Source organism: Triticum urartu, chromosome 7A (assembly GCF_056163025.1).
Source record: "Triticum urartu cultivar PI428250 chromosome 7A, HENAU_Tu73, whole genome shotgun sequence".
Taxonomy (NCBI): domain Eukaryota; kingdom Viridiplantae; phylum Streptophyta; class Magnoliopsida; order Poales; family Poaceae; genus Triticum; species Triticum urartu.
The window spans coordinates 696,895,282-696,910,238 of NC_141879.1; the positions used below are offsets into that span (position 1 = coordinate 696,895,282).

The window sequence follows — 14,957 nt, forward strand, 5'->3', positions numbered from 1 at the left end:
GAAACCTTGCCACCAAGAATGCCTTCGTTACACACGAAACCTGCCGTCGTACATGGAAAGGGCTCTCAATGATATGTACTGAAGCTGAACTTGAAGAGGATGGCTTCATAGAGCGTTTCAAGTTTGACACCACACCTCCTAGAAGGGTTGTGATGCGCAACACATCATCACTAGAAGACTCTGAGTTCTCTTCATCTGCTGCCACAGTTACTGCAAGGATCATTGATAAAGACGACGATGCTACATCACCGCCATCTGCTTCAGCACATCCCAACTCTGCACCGCCAAACAACTCCACCGACCCTGCTGTGCCTGGGAACGCGTAGCAACCTCTATGTCTTCAAACCTTTTTGGTCATTACTGACAAAAGGGGGAGAAGCGTATGATGTTTATAGTCTTCAAGAGGGTCAATATGGGCGGGTGCCTTATGTTTTGTTATATTTTGCTTCGTGTTTACAACTCTTGTTTTTGCTTCATTTGGTTCTTTGAGTTGTAAACACTAAAACTTGATGGTCGTCTGCTACTTGTTTGCCACTCTGTTTGCGAAGATAAATTCCGCATGTGCGACGATAAATTCCGCACTTATCTCATTCTGCAGACATCCATTTTCATTATGCATGTCATTATCTTCATATACTTTCACATGCATAGTGGATTGTCATCATAAGCTGAAGTGGATCTCCACAAGTACAACCTGCCATGTGCAATTGCATTCCAAAAGCAAATTAACTTATATGCACATCTTCAGGGGGAGCCCTTGCAACTTATGAAGACATTCCCTATCCTTTACAAACTTCACACATTATATTCCCCGTTGAAAACTTCAACTAGTTTGTCATCAATCACCAAAAAGGGGGAGATTGTAAGTGCATCTAGTGCCACCCCTATTTGGTTTTGGAGTATTGACGACAAACCTAGTTGAGGGACTAATGTGTTTGTGAGAATTGCAGGAAAACACAGGTAGAAGTCCCTCATTGATTCGGTTTTACTACCAGAGATGACCCCTAAAAATGTATGAAGACATTGAAGACAAAGGTGGTATATGAAGATATTCACATTGAAGACTATGACAAAAGAAGACACGTTATGAAGCCTATGGAGCTCGAAGACTTAGATCTTTCGTAGTTCTTTTTCTTTTGTGTTGAGTCATAGGAACCACCGTATTGTTAAGTGGGGTCCAGGAGAACCAGTCAGAATGACTAAAGTGATGCCTAAATCAAAAACCTATGTCTTCAAGCGAAGACAATGAGAGCGAATCTTGTCCAGAGCCGGACAAGTCAGCTTTGCTTGTAGCCCAAGCGAAGTTGCCATGAGAGTTTGAAATCTGACCGTTGAGACACGTGTCAGTTCCTTAGTGACCCAGGGTCATTTCGGACAAATCAGGTCGGGTTGCCAAGTGGCTATAAATAGCCCACCCCCACAACCATAAACGGTTGGCTGCTCAGATTTCAGTGCACGGCTTTTGTCGTTTGAGAGCAACCCACCTCGAAGCCTTTGAGAGAAAAATTCCTAGTGAGGAGAAAAGCCCTAACCACCCAGAGTCAGAGTAAATTGGGCATCACTTAAGTCTTCGTGTCTGTGTGATCTGAAGACTTATTACACTTGAGGACTGTGAATCCTCCAGACGGTTAGGCGTCGCGTTCAGAGCATCCAAGAGACATTGTGGATTGCTAGTGAACGAAGTCTGTGAAGGTTTGGGAGTCTACCTTGAAGACTTACCAGAGTGATTGGGCGAGGACTAAGTGACCTTAGCTCAAGGAGAATACGGTGAGGACTTGGTGTCCTGGACTGTGTGTTCAGGACTGGGTGTCCGGGACTGTGTGTCCTAAGGTTTAAATACCTAGCCGCTCCAACCAGACGTACAGTTGTCACAGCAACTGGAACTGGTCCAACATATAATTGTCTTCAACGAGTCATTGGTTTCATCTTCACTTCCTTTTCTTACTGTTACTCATTGTGAAGCCATTGCATGTTTGCTTTATCTTTTGTCTTCACAACGTGAATGTATGATCTGTTTGGCTTCATAACTTCTTCCTACCTGATCCTTATTACACTGAAGCTGTTTGTCATTGTGCTTTCACTCTATTGAATATATGACCATGGCTGGCCTAGTGTAATCTAACTTCCGCTGCATAGTAATAGGCATAATCTTCGCTGTTTGTCTTCATAACTCTCACGTTTTGAAAACTTTAATAAAAATCGCCTATTCACCCCCCCCTCTAGTCGATATAACGCACTTTCACGTTTGGTGTCCAAATTCATTCATATTTTGCAGCAGGGCCTACGACGTGCATGCCCACCCGCTGCCAAAATTACGTTTCGTTTTGTGCATGCCGGCAAGTACATCATGTTCAACCGGGACCGTTCGGGTAGACCGGTAAAGACAATTCTACAAGCACTTTTTCCCACATCCATCAACCTGATCCATTTTTTTCCAGACACTGGAGTCGTCATGGCAAGTAGGCATGCCAAGTTTCGGTGATATCTGACATTCTATGCATTTTGTAACATTTTCCCAATGAAAAACCCCTAAAATACTGGCCGGTCGTGACGCAACGTGCGTTTGATGTCTGAATTCGTTCATATTTTGCAGCAGAGCCTACGACGTACATTCCCACCCGCTGCCAAAATTACGTTTCGTTTCGTGCATGTCAGCAAGTACACCATGTTCAACCGGGACCGTTCGGGTAGACCGGTAAAGGCAATTCTAGAAGCACTTTTGCCCACATCCATGACATTCTATGCAGAACCAAAAAAGACTTATTTGATAGGTCTAGGTTGCACGCTAGACTCATGCACCATTTTTCACTAAAATAACGAGTGTAATGCACAATTTATTCTATCTTCTCCCCCCGAATAAATCTCAGGTACAAACAGACGAGGACCACTAACATGGCCGCCTCCTCGTAAAAATCAGATCTACCAAACAGATCGTCGGATATCTCGTAATTTGCATTTTTCGTGCATCGTCCAACTCTCGACGGCGCCAGGCACGAACCAATCCACGGTTCATCTACTACTTGCTGGTGTACATTCATCAGGCGGCGGTGCATCTGCATATATCGTCTTCCGTCTCGACCAATCATCTTGCCTGCCCCGCTCATAAATAGCAGCACATACAAACTCTAACCATGCATAACCCTCAACACTTGAAGCTGATTTTTAGACTAAACACAAATTTGTGCTTACAATTCATTAAATAACCTGGAGCCAGTACATAGCAAAACAAACCGAGCAGATATGAAAAAAATCAATAGTCGTCAAGTATCACGACCAAAGTGATAAGTGTCTGCAAGCAAACTAAACAAGGTTCAACGATAGCCATGGATGATAACAAAACATAAACTCTGTCACGCCAACAGATTTATCAGGTCCATAAAAATGTCTACTGCCAACATAGTTCTCGATCTTCTTGGGGCTCAGTTGGTTGATGTGACCACACTTGTGCCAGCTGAAATAACTTCGATGCACGCGTGTATACCATCTGCCTGCATATAAGTTAAAATATGATATTGTATGATATATAAAAAAGAAAAACATACTTCAAACCCAAATCCATAAAAAGGCCATGAACATCAACTTACATTTGGTACTGTGCTTCTATCAATTTTATTTCCCTAAATCTGGACATTTCCGCCTGTCATGTTCGGAACTTTTACATTGGCCGCAGCTTCTAGTTCTCTTCTTTCGCCCGTTCGTTTCCCTCAACGTCTCGTGAAATGGCTTCATTCTCTTCTTGCATGGAGCACCTTTTGTGTCGACTATTTTTGGATCAAGGACTCTCTTCGTTGAAGCTTGGCTTGCGGCAGAGTAGTGAGAGGGTATAGGACCAAATGTTGTCTCCTCGGTGTTATCATCATTCTCGATGGGCCCATCGATGATACTTTGGAGATAATCTTTCACCTGCTGCGAACGCTCCCCGCTTTTTGATACTTTGAATAGGGCCATACTAGCTATGTTTCTCAGTTCACGGTAACGACTCATCTTTTCTGACCACACATGTGTATTTGCATTTCTCACTGACACGAATGCAGCCTTGGCTTCCATTGTCCACCTTTTGCTAACACAACATGGAGGAATGGTCGCTGCCCCTACGAAAACCAGAACAGCAAAAATGTGCGCGCAAGGGATGGCTTCACACTCCATCTTACGGCATGGACAGAAGGCACCATTCATCAACGAACCATCAAAAGAACACTCTACAGAGAACAGACGTCTGCTCCCTCCTTCCGCTCCATCTTTTAACACTACTTCATATCTGATCAAGTCATTTACTGTTGTTTGCTCTTGAATCACCCATGCACATGATCTCCGGATACAATCTCTTACCATCTTGAAAAATTTTGGTGTATAAATACGAGCAGCATTTATCTCCAATAGACAAGCATCTATTCTAGTGAAAGGAACTGACTGCGAACATATTGCATCCAACTCGGCCTCGTTCCTCCGCATACGTGATATGCAGTGCTCAATGTGCTCCACCACATCAACCAACGACATTTTCCGGTCAGATGATTGTGGAGCCTAGAGTTCAGACTCTCACTACGCTGGTTGCTCTGCATACCCAAGAAATATCGTCCCTTGGTATAAGCTGTGGCCCACTTTTTCCTAAGTTTGTACATTCTGGACATCCATTCATTCTCCTCTTCGATCTCATAATTCGCCTTGCACTCAGCCCATGATTTCTCAAACTGGTAAACTCCCATTCGACATTATATGAGTTTTCTGCAGTCATCAAGCATTGGATTACGCAGGTGGCGTATCATGTTCTGCTCAATGTGCCAACTGCATAGCCGATGGTCTGTCCTTGGCAAAATCTTCCTAATTGCTTTTCTCATTGCCGAGTCTCCATCTGTGATAACAGATATGGGCTCCTTATGACCCATCGCCTCTACAAAGGTCTGAAGTAGCCACTCGTATGACTTGTGGGTCTCATCTGAAACAACACCAATCCCGAAAACAACAGTACTACGATGATGGTTCAGTCCAACAAATGCAACAAAAGGGAGATTGTAGCGGTTGACCCGATAAGTGCTGTCAAACACAACTACATCGCCGAATGCTTCATAATCAATCTGAGACTGTGAATCTGCCCAGAATAAATTTCGAAGATGTCCTTCATCATCTGTGGTGTATTTGAAGAAAAACTCAGCATCTCGTTCTTCCTGTACTCTCATATGGTTCAGCACAAAGTCAGCATCCCTGCCTAAGATTCTTTTTTCTTGTACCTGGCGAAGAAATTGTAGAGGTCTCGAGAAATATACCCAACATGAGGATAGCCGCCGTTTTGTTTCTCTGCCACATTCATGATTTGGAACGTACGGAGACCACCAAGTCCGTATTCCACTGCATCAGCCTTGTGAGCATCGTTCATCCGACGGTGAGACCGTAGAAAAGCAAATTGGTCCGGGTCAGCTAGCGGGTGGTTATGGACATCAACAAACTTCTTAACAAACCACTGACCCCTGCCTGCATCATGTTGGATCTCAAGCATAGCTTTGCAACCACAACGGGTCAGCGCCCGTGGCTCCCTTTTTTGGTCAGTCGCTTGAAAGTACTTCTCCAATCGGTGCCCTTCTTTAGAGCAGCAGAAACGTCTTGCTTTCACCTCTCTGGTGCCCTTCACGTACTCCTTGTCATCCAATCTGACACTAAAACCTTTTACTCTTGCATATCTATTGTAGTGCTCGTAACCTTGCTTCTCGCTTGCAAACATCTGACTAACCATCATGTGATATTCTTCTATCTCCTCCAAGCTAGCACTATGACCATCCATCCTCCAAACCTGCCATTATTAAAGCATCATACTTAGCGCATTTATTCTATCAATGTCATATAAACTGTCTGAATTTAGGTGATTCTTCAGATAAACAGAAATTTAAACAGAAAACTAACACAAATTCTAGAGGAATTATAACATGTCTTCTATATACATTGCAACATTCATTATATACAAAATCTCAAGGATAGGTTGTGCTGTACCAGTGTCACCCTTTATGACATTCTAGTTTATCTGACGCAAATTGAAGGTGATCCACGATTTCAACTAATACGAATGACACTGTATAACTGTATACTCTGATAAAGATCAATTTATGGGTCATGTATCCATACAGATTGCAAGATATGGCTGGAGAAAAACGGGCGACGAACTTGTTCTCTAATTATCCGGCAGGCGATTGTCTGGCAGGTGGCGGCGCAGCCTAAAATTATGCGGCGTGTGGGCGCGTCGGCAGGTGGCGGCGGCAGGAACCACTAGAGGGATGGCGAGGGCAGGACTCGGGTGGCGGGGTCGAAGAACGTCGACCTGGACGGCAAATGGCGGTGGTGCGCGCTGGTGTCGGACGGAGGCGCTCGGGATGTCAGACGGCCGCACTCTCTGGGTCGGACGGGGGTGTGGAACGGCGCACGTCGGCCCCAAGCGGGGGTGTACGACGGCGGGACGTCGGCGCCACGCAGCGAACGGTGGTGGCGCGCGGTGGTGTCGGACGGCGGCGCTCGGGGATGTCTGGGGCGCCGCACAGCCTTATCGCGAGGGTCACGCCGCCACCACAGAAACGAAATGGGATTTAGATCGAGTGTTCTGTTTTTTTTTCTTCAGAATCGCCCGTGATGCGCTTTGGACTGTCTGTGTGTGCGGACTGTAGTTTGGGAAATGACTTCCTTGCCCCTCCGTGCGGACGGCCAGATCTGCACGGTACTCCTGGGTGTCGTTTGGGAGTACCAGGGTACCGTAAAAGAGCTCATATAGTTTAAGTCCTGTTGTAAGATGCTTTGTCTTGTTGCTTTGATCAATATAGCATCTGGGTTGTTTGGGACCCTTTATGTGTTGAAAAAACCCAAGTACAAGCAACTCACCTGGTTGAAAAACTGGATGTACAAACTCAATCAAACCTCTATAGTATTTTCAAAAAAAAAAGTACAAAAAACCAATGACTCGTCACCACCCACTCCGTTGATGAGTTGTTATGACATATATATTTTTTCTAACCTTTCCATAAGTATTAGTGCATATATATAGTTCGCATCGACCGTGGCTCATAGTGATCACACAGGGAGTAGCAGATAAAGACAATTCCCGTCATTTTATTTTATTCAAGTCATGTTCTTAGGCAATACAAAATATACGTTGAGCCACACACGCACTCTAGTACTCTACCACAAACATGTTAGTTAGGCTTGGGAGGCATTAGGAAACAATTAGCTTGTAGCAGACTTTGCTCATGTGGTGCATCTCCTCTGCATCATTACTCTAAACATCCGTGATGCACGTCGTCTGTCTCATAAGCTAACCAGAGTCGCCATGCGTATCCTTCGCCACCATCGGGTCAAACAACCATGCCCAGAACACCCGCGGTCACGCAGCCAGGAGGGACATGTGAGCGTGGAACTCCTGACCGCCCGTCCGAAACTTGACGTCTGCGCCTCTCCCGTCCCCGAGGATGGGCTCGATGTGTACGGGCAGCTCATGCGACGGCGACTGACACGGCGTCGTATTGGGAAGCAGCCATCCCCGAGTCCAGCATGGACTTCTAGACGAATTTGCGGCAGCCCCACCACCCACCACCCACCAGTGCTTCCCCTGAAACTGAGAGAAGACGTGCCTCGGCATAAAGAAGTTGGGTAATGTGCGTGGCTGGGTCCAAAGCGCCTGAGATTGCAGCCTGAAACAATCGTGCCAAAAAGATTGGTGTAGAACATATAGTACGAGAGGCAATTCAATTTTTTTAACACGGTACAAGACAGATGTCTACATACGCATTATTGGTGACATGCATAAATATTTTGTTAGTTAAAATTATAGTCAAAATATGACACGGATTATAATAGGATCAACAAACCAAAACGGAGGTAGTACATACATACATTCATCTCAATAAACGCACCTGAATCAATTTCAGTGAGAATGAGTTCACTTAGAGCAACTCCAACCGGGCGACCCATTTCACCAGCCCACGTCCGTTTGGGTCACAGTGCACCAAAACACTGGCCCAATGCACGGACCAAAACCCAAAATGCGTTTGCTTCATGTCCGCGTCGACCCATTTCACGCTCAAATTTGGGCCTGAAATGCGTCGGTGCGGACACGAAGCGGGCGCGACGCGCGTCCCTTCGATGTCCGCCGCGGTCCCAAATGGCGGCCGGCCAACGACCGAACGCACTCATATTAATAGCATCCATTGACGCCGGGCCCACGCATCAGCCAGTGGAAGCGTTGGGAGGCCGTCCTTTTTTAATCCATGCATGCAGGGGTGGGGCGGCCTCATCCACTTCCACTACGTCCACATCTAGCAGCCCCCACGTGCTTCCTCGCCGGCGACAATCAAACCCTAGCCATGTGTTTATTCAATGGCTCCGGGAAGAGCAGGGGGAAGTTCACCCCCGGCGCTTCCTCCTCCCGCTCTCTTCCTTCTCTGCCGCCGCCGGTGACTGCCCGCCCCGCGAGGCAGCGGCTGCACATCCCGGTGCACCAAACACAGTGGCACCGGGTGTTCAGGCAACCGATGTCGTACCCTGACGTGACGTTGCCGCACGACTGGTATCTCGATCCGCAGCAGAGCTCGATGCCGGAGGTGCGCAGGCACCGGGCGCAGCTCACGCTGGAGCAGCAACGAATGCCGGAGTACGCGGCAGACTCTCCCCATTGGGAGGTCTGGTTTGCCTCGAGCACGAGGAGCAACGCCGGCTCGGCGTGCAGCACCACCACGTCAACCCCCCTCCCCCAGTCGTCAAGCCGGAGGAACAGGAGGAGGAGGCTACCTACCAGGCCGCGCCGACGACGGCCTGGGAGACCTCCATCGAGGAGGAGCGGCTGAAGGCAGAAGCGGAGGAGGCGGACTACTAGGCGACGCTGGCGGAGGCCATCACCCACTCTGCGGTCGGCGGCTGCGTGGTGTCGTCGCCGTCACCGTCGCTCACCCCCCAACGCCTACGCCCGAGCCGACCGATCGGTACATCTGGACCGGCCAGCTGCGGGAGTGGGTCAGCACCCTCCCCCCCCCCCCCCCCGGTTTTGGCTCGGTACGATGCCGGCGCAGGAGGTCGCGTACCTCGACCATTGAAGGCAGCGCGGGGTGGTGGGGGAGCGCGTCGACGGTGAGCGGCGCATGCAGAGGGAGTGGGAGGAGGAGGACAATTATCGCCGGAAGGAGGAGGAGGAGAAGTGCGCCCGCATTGCCGCCGCCGCAGCAGACGCTGGAGGAGGCAGCCCACACGGACTAGGGCAGCGTGCGGGCGGTTTTTATGTTTAATTAAATGTTTAAGAGGACTTTGGTCGGTGTTGACCAGCCACTTATGTTTAATTTAATGTTTCTAAATTTATTTCGGCCACGCGGGTCAAAAATAGGTCTGCCTCCCGTTGGCGACACATGCCGAACCAAATCGAAAAATCGACACACACGTCCGCTTGGCCGATCCAAACGAACGAAAAAGAACAAAACGCAAATCTATTTGGATCGGCACATTAAAGTTGCTCGTACTACACTTCTTTTATAACATACAGATTTGGATGAGTCGGTACATCCACCCATCCAACTAAATGAGGTTCTATCATATCCATGCGAAAAACAAGATGGAAAAATCGATAGAACACCCGATCATGTCCGCAGTCAGGGCCGTCGGCGGTGTGTGGACAAAAAAGACTTGCATCCCATTTTATAAATAAAGTCATCACCAAGTAATACATATGAGAAGACCATAAATAGAAAAGAAAATGACAAAGATACATGACGCTATAGCACAACTAACGGGATCCAAATGTGCCAAGCGCAAGCTTGAGCATTGAAGCCCTCGTAGAGCCCCAGGTCCTGCCATTGATATAGCGTAGCCAAGGGAGCAACCCATCGCCGGAGGATCGCCGCCCTCTATCACCTTTCATGTGACCACCACTGTAGACCCGCCATCTGTCGCCGGCGTGTGAGACACAATGGCACGCAAAAAACATAAACAAAAGAAATCAACCATATAACCGCGAGCGCCCCCGCTATACCTCTCTCTGTGTGTGTTCGTGTGTGTCCATAGCTCTTCATGTGGTTCTAACATTTTGTAAAGAAATAGAATCCCCCTTGGGGCTTCTCCAATGCGGAACCTCGGTGCTTGTATATGTTCAGACCACGGTATGCGGACAATTTTTGCCAATAGGACCTCCTAAATGTCCACGCATCAGTCCACGTGTCCTTCTTTCTGTATCCCGGCAACAATTATGAGGGGGCTATGCAGGAGTTCGGGCATCCTCTTGACTAATAAAAATAAACCATGTGGCCCTCATCTATTTTCTCTCTCTTTTTCCAACCGCACACCACACACACGATCCAACCAAAAGTAACCACATGGTCCCCCTCTCACCACTTTCTTTTTCTTGCAACATCACAAGGCGACGATTAATCACACTTGCATGTGTGCTAGATTGTTTAACCGTGTATGATGACCATATTTGTACTAGTGTTAGTATCAACCAAGTACAAGAAGCTTACTTGGTTGAAAAAGTTGTTGTACAAACTCAAGCAAACGTAAACAAAAAGTACAACAAACCAATGACTAGTCGCCACCCACCTTGTCGATGAATTGTTATGGCATTTATCTTTTGTTGACCTCCCCATCAAGTGTTCGTGCATATATATGGTTTCCATCAACTGTGGTTCATAGTGATTGCATAGCAAGAAGCAGATAAAGAAAGATACCCATCTGGTGCGCCAACATAAGTTATCTTCGAGTGAGCTGGTCATGGTAGATAGTTCTCAAGACAATTTCACTCATTTTATTTTGTTAAAGCCATGTTTTAGGCAAATAAATAACATACATTGGGCCACATGGCACACTCACACAAATATGTTAGTGAGATTTGGGAGGCATTAGGAAATGATTAGTTTGTAGTACCAGTTAGTCCGGTGGTGCATCCATGCTGCATCATTATCCCACAATGTTCGGCTGTACAATATCTTTGGCCTCCACAACGGGATGTAGAAACAGGAGCAACTAGAGTTGCCTTGGCTACATGGTTGGTAAAGGGACTCCGTGTCGAAGAACTACTATGGGGCTGTTTGGATCCTAGCCTAAGCGTGCCACGCCTAAGGTGAGGCGTGCCACAGCCTCTTAGGCGTGCGTTTGGTTCTGAACAAAAGTTAGGCTCGCCACAACGTCAAGGGTCGTCCGCCGCTGAAATTTCGTCAAAAAGTGTGGCGCTCGTTTCACCCGCCACACTCGCCGCGGCGCGCCAACTGAGCCATAAAAATCCCCGCGAACTGATAAAAGTCACCGCTTCCCTGTTCGTCCTCAGTCCAAAAATCCCCCACCCCTTCAGTCTTGACCCCATGGCTGAGAGCCCTTCTCTCTCCCCTTCCAGATCCAGCTGAGGACGACCTTGCCGCTGCACTCGATCTGCTCCTCCCTGGTACGAATCCTCATCACCGCAGCATCTATCTCCTCCACCTCCTCCATCTCATCACGTCAGATTCATCTCATACATGCAGATCTGGGCGTCCTTGATTTTCTCAAGAGAAAAATACCAGCTTTCTTCCGTGATTTGTGGGATTTCCCGTTGCTTGTTCCTGCCCTTGTTGCATCCAGACTAGGAACTTCCATCTCATAGTGAAAGGTCAACTATTTGTTAAGAGGAAAGGTAACACCGTAATCCCCCTTTGCAATTGTTGCATGCTTGTACGAGTGAGATTATAAGTTAGTAATTTCTTGTAAGTATGTGGTGTTGATGTAAGATTTGACATCTCTCTGTGTTCTTTTCTTAGATATGTATTGTACAATTTATTGTCTGAGTAATATACTGTCCTCTGTATAATTTGCCTTGGATAAAAAATTTATATATAGTTCCACTCACTGATGTCATCTGATTTTTTAATGCTATTATTGTTTCATAGATGGACCAAAGAACATTATGCTTACAGTATTACATGCATTATTATCACTACTACATGTGGAGGAGAAGATTGCTTGCTGCCATTATTGTGTGTTTAGGGATGTACTGGTACAAGATTAATGTCCGAAAAAGGAAGAGAAAATCTATAACTTATGATCCCATGTTCGAATGAGATGTTGAAAGGATGTCACGCCTGAACCGTATGTATTATGGAACCGAGGCTAATTGCATAAGTGAGCTGCGCATGCGGAAATTTGTTTTTCACAAATTGTGTGCCAACCTAAGACGTCGTGGTCTACTGGTAGACACATTCCATGTAACTGTGGAGGAGCAAGTTGCCATGTTCATCCATGTTGTGGGTCATAACTGGAAAAATAGATCGATTGGTTTCGAGTTTTATCGATCGGGCGAGACTGTTAGTAGGTACTTCAATGCTGTTTTAGATGCCCTGTGTCTCCTTGCTCGTGATGTCATATGCATCAGAACCATCGAAACACATTCAAAGATAACAAGTAGCTCCAAATTTCACCCTTACTTTGAGGTACATCCAAAATTATTCACAAGTATCTGCAATGTATTTATAGGTTCCATTCAGTCTGTTTGAAACTGGTTCTCTCTTTTCGTAGGGATGCATAGGAGCTCTGGATGGTACTCATATACCGGCATGTGTGCCAATCCACATGCAAGATAGGTTTAGGGGTAGAAAGTCCTTTCCCACACAAAATGTGCTAGCAGCCGTTGATTTTGACCTAAGATTTACATATGTTCTTGCTGGATGGGAGGGATCGGCTCATGATTCTTATGTGCTCCAAGATGCCCTATCACGTCCCAATGGCCTTAAAATACCAGAAGGTGGGATTCTAACCCATGGCTTCAAACTGAAACTTTCTTTAGTTCTTAGCTAATGTGTTAGCATCATCATGATGTAGGTAAATATTTCCTAGCGGATGCGGGATATGCTGCAAGACCCGGTATACTACCCCCATATCGTGGTGTCCGATATCACCTAAAGGAATACAGGGGAAGTAGAGAGCCTGAGAACCCAAGGGAGTTATTCAACCATCGCCATTCCTCACTTAGAACAACCGTCGAAAGAGCATTTGGTACCTTGAAGAATCGATTTAAAATATTTGCAAGTCAGCCATTCTTCCCTCTAAAAACACAAGTAAAAATTGTGTTTGCTTGTTGTGCGCTCCATAACTGGATCCTAGATGATGGTCCTGATGAGTATGTTTATGATGATGCTACTTGGTACTCGGCCCTTCCACGGAGTAGACGACACCGTCGTGACGTTTACCAGGAGAGCCAGGCATGGGCACACAAAAGGGATGTACTAGCTCAAAAAATGTGGGAGGATAATTTAGCAGCTCAAGATCAAGATGATTAAGAAGTTAGTATGTAAGGCTGATGTTGATGGGTTTTATTTTAGGTTCCATTCAGTATGTTTGAAACTAGAGTTCTGCCTTATTTCTATGTATCAAACATGAGTGCTATTTTGTTACATTTGGTCATTATGTATGTGATTCATGTGAAACTATGTTGGTTGTACCTCTGTAAACTTATATCACTTATTTTATCTTTAGTAAATTGTTGGTTGTTTCATGCTTATTTGCCTCACCTATTATCTTTTAATTAAAATGGCTCATTGTATGAGAAACAACGATGGCCAAGGGAAAGGGGAAGTCTGATGGTGATGGGTGCTCTCGTGAGAGGACTATTTCCTGGGCTGATGATCAGACCAAGTTTATGTTGGATTGGTGCATTGAATACATGAAGGAACAATATGCGGGATTTAGGTTCAGGAAGCATCATCTTTTGAAGTGTGTTGATGCTTTAAATAGAAAATTTGCTATGGGGGTGACACTTGCTCAAGTTGATCGTCACTTCAGGCACTACAAAGAAAATTGGAAGTACATTGCCGCCGCAATTAGCAAGAGTGGCAATGTTTTCGATGATATTAGATGTGTGGTAACTATCTCCGAGTCTGAAAAGTCTTGCCTCAATGTACGTATAATTTAGTTTCTTTTTAAAACTTAATATGGCTAATTTAATTAGGATCTTAATGAGTGTGTGCTTGTAATGCAGGATAGAGCAAGGCGCTTGCTTTCTAAGCCCATCAAGTTCTACTATGAGATGCAGGAGCTATTCACAGGCACTAGTGCTGATGGTTCTTTGGCCATGGACCAGCATACATGCACAATTGATTCCGATGACTCGGACAATGATGAAGGGTTGTATGATCTCAACTGCTATCCACAGTATGAGGGCCCTCTTGAGGAGGATTCTGACACTTTGCCAACAACACATTGTCCTAAAAGACCTCCAGTACGTGTAGGTGGTGATAATTCAACATCTAGCACTAGACGAGTTGGTAAGAAGCGCCCAAGAGGTAGCAAGTCACCTACTAAGAAGCCACCAAGAACCAAGAGTCGTTTCGTGGAGTCCGCTGAAGAAATCAACTCTACATTGAGGTCACTCCAGCAATCCCTTGCTGCCGCTCCTCCTCCAATGCCCCAAGTTGTTGATCCTTATACTAGTTTATGGAAGAGGTTGGAGGAACTCCCAATTACCACAGATCAAAGAATTACTGTTGGTGTGCACTTATCTTGCAAGGACAATGAAGGTTTGCGTGGTTGATTATGCAGTGCAAGTGAAAAAACTTTTGAAACTTGGGTTTGCAAGTTCTTTGCTGACAAAGATCATGTTTATAGCAACATGTGAAGTTATCTAGTTGCTAACCTGTCATGTCTAGAAGTTGGCAACCTGTGAAGTTTAGAAGATGGCAACTTTTGGTATTTAGGAGATGAACTTGTGCTACGGCTACTGCTTTTGGGAAGTAGATCTTTTGATGTGTGGTGAAACACTTTAATGTAACTTGGCCAGAACTTGTGTTATTGCTATGAATGACTATCACTTGACTTTATAATGATGGACGAAACTTGCACGTATCTATCTTATTTTCTATCTTGATTATGAGTTTGCATTTTGAATTATTTTGTACAGATGGGATTAATAGAAAATGCTCCATGTTACTTTTTATGGTTATTATTATTGCGACAAAATCTTCTTACATTTACTGGAGCATGTT

The 14,957-nt window shown here is 45.8% G+C and overlaps 2 pseudogenes; one reads left to right on the plus strand and one right to left on the minus strand.

The window, feature by feature from the left end:
* Window positions 1–3,609: 3,609 nt before the first annotated feature.
* On the minus strand, window positions 3,610–5,776 carry LOC125555809 (protein FAR1-RELATED SEQUENCE 5-like; annotated as a pseudogene).
* Window positions 5,777–13,531: 7,755 nt separating this feature from the next.
* LOC147961695 (uncharacterized) lies at window positions 13,532–14,791 on the plus strand (annotated as a pseudogene).
* Window positions 14,792–14,957: the final 166 nt, after the last annotated feature.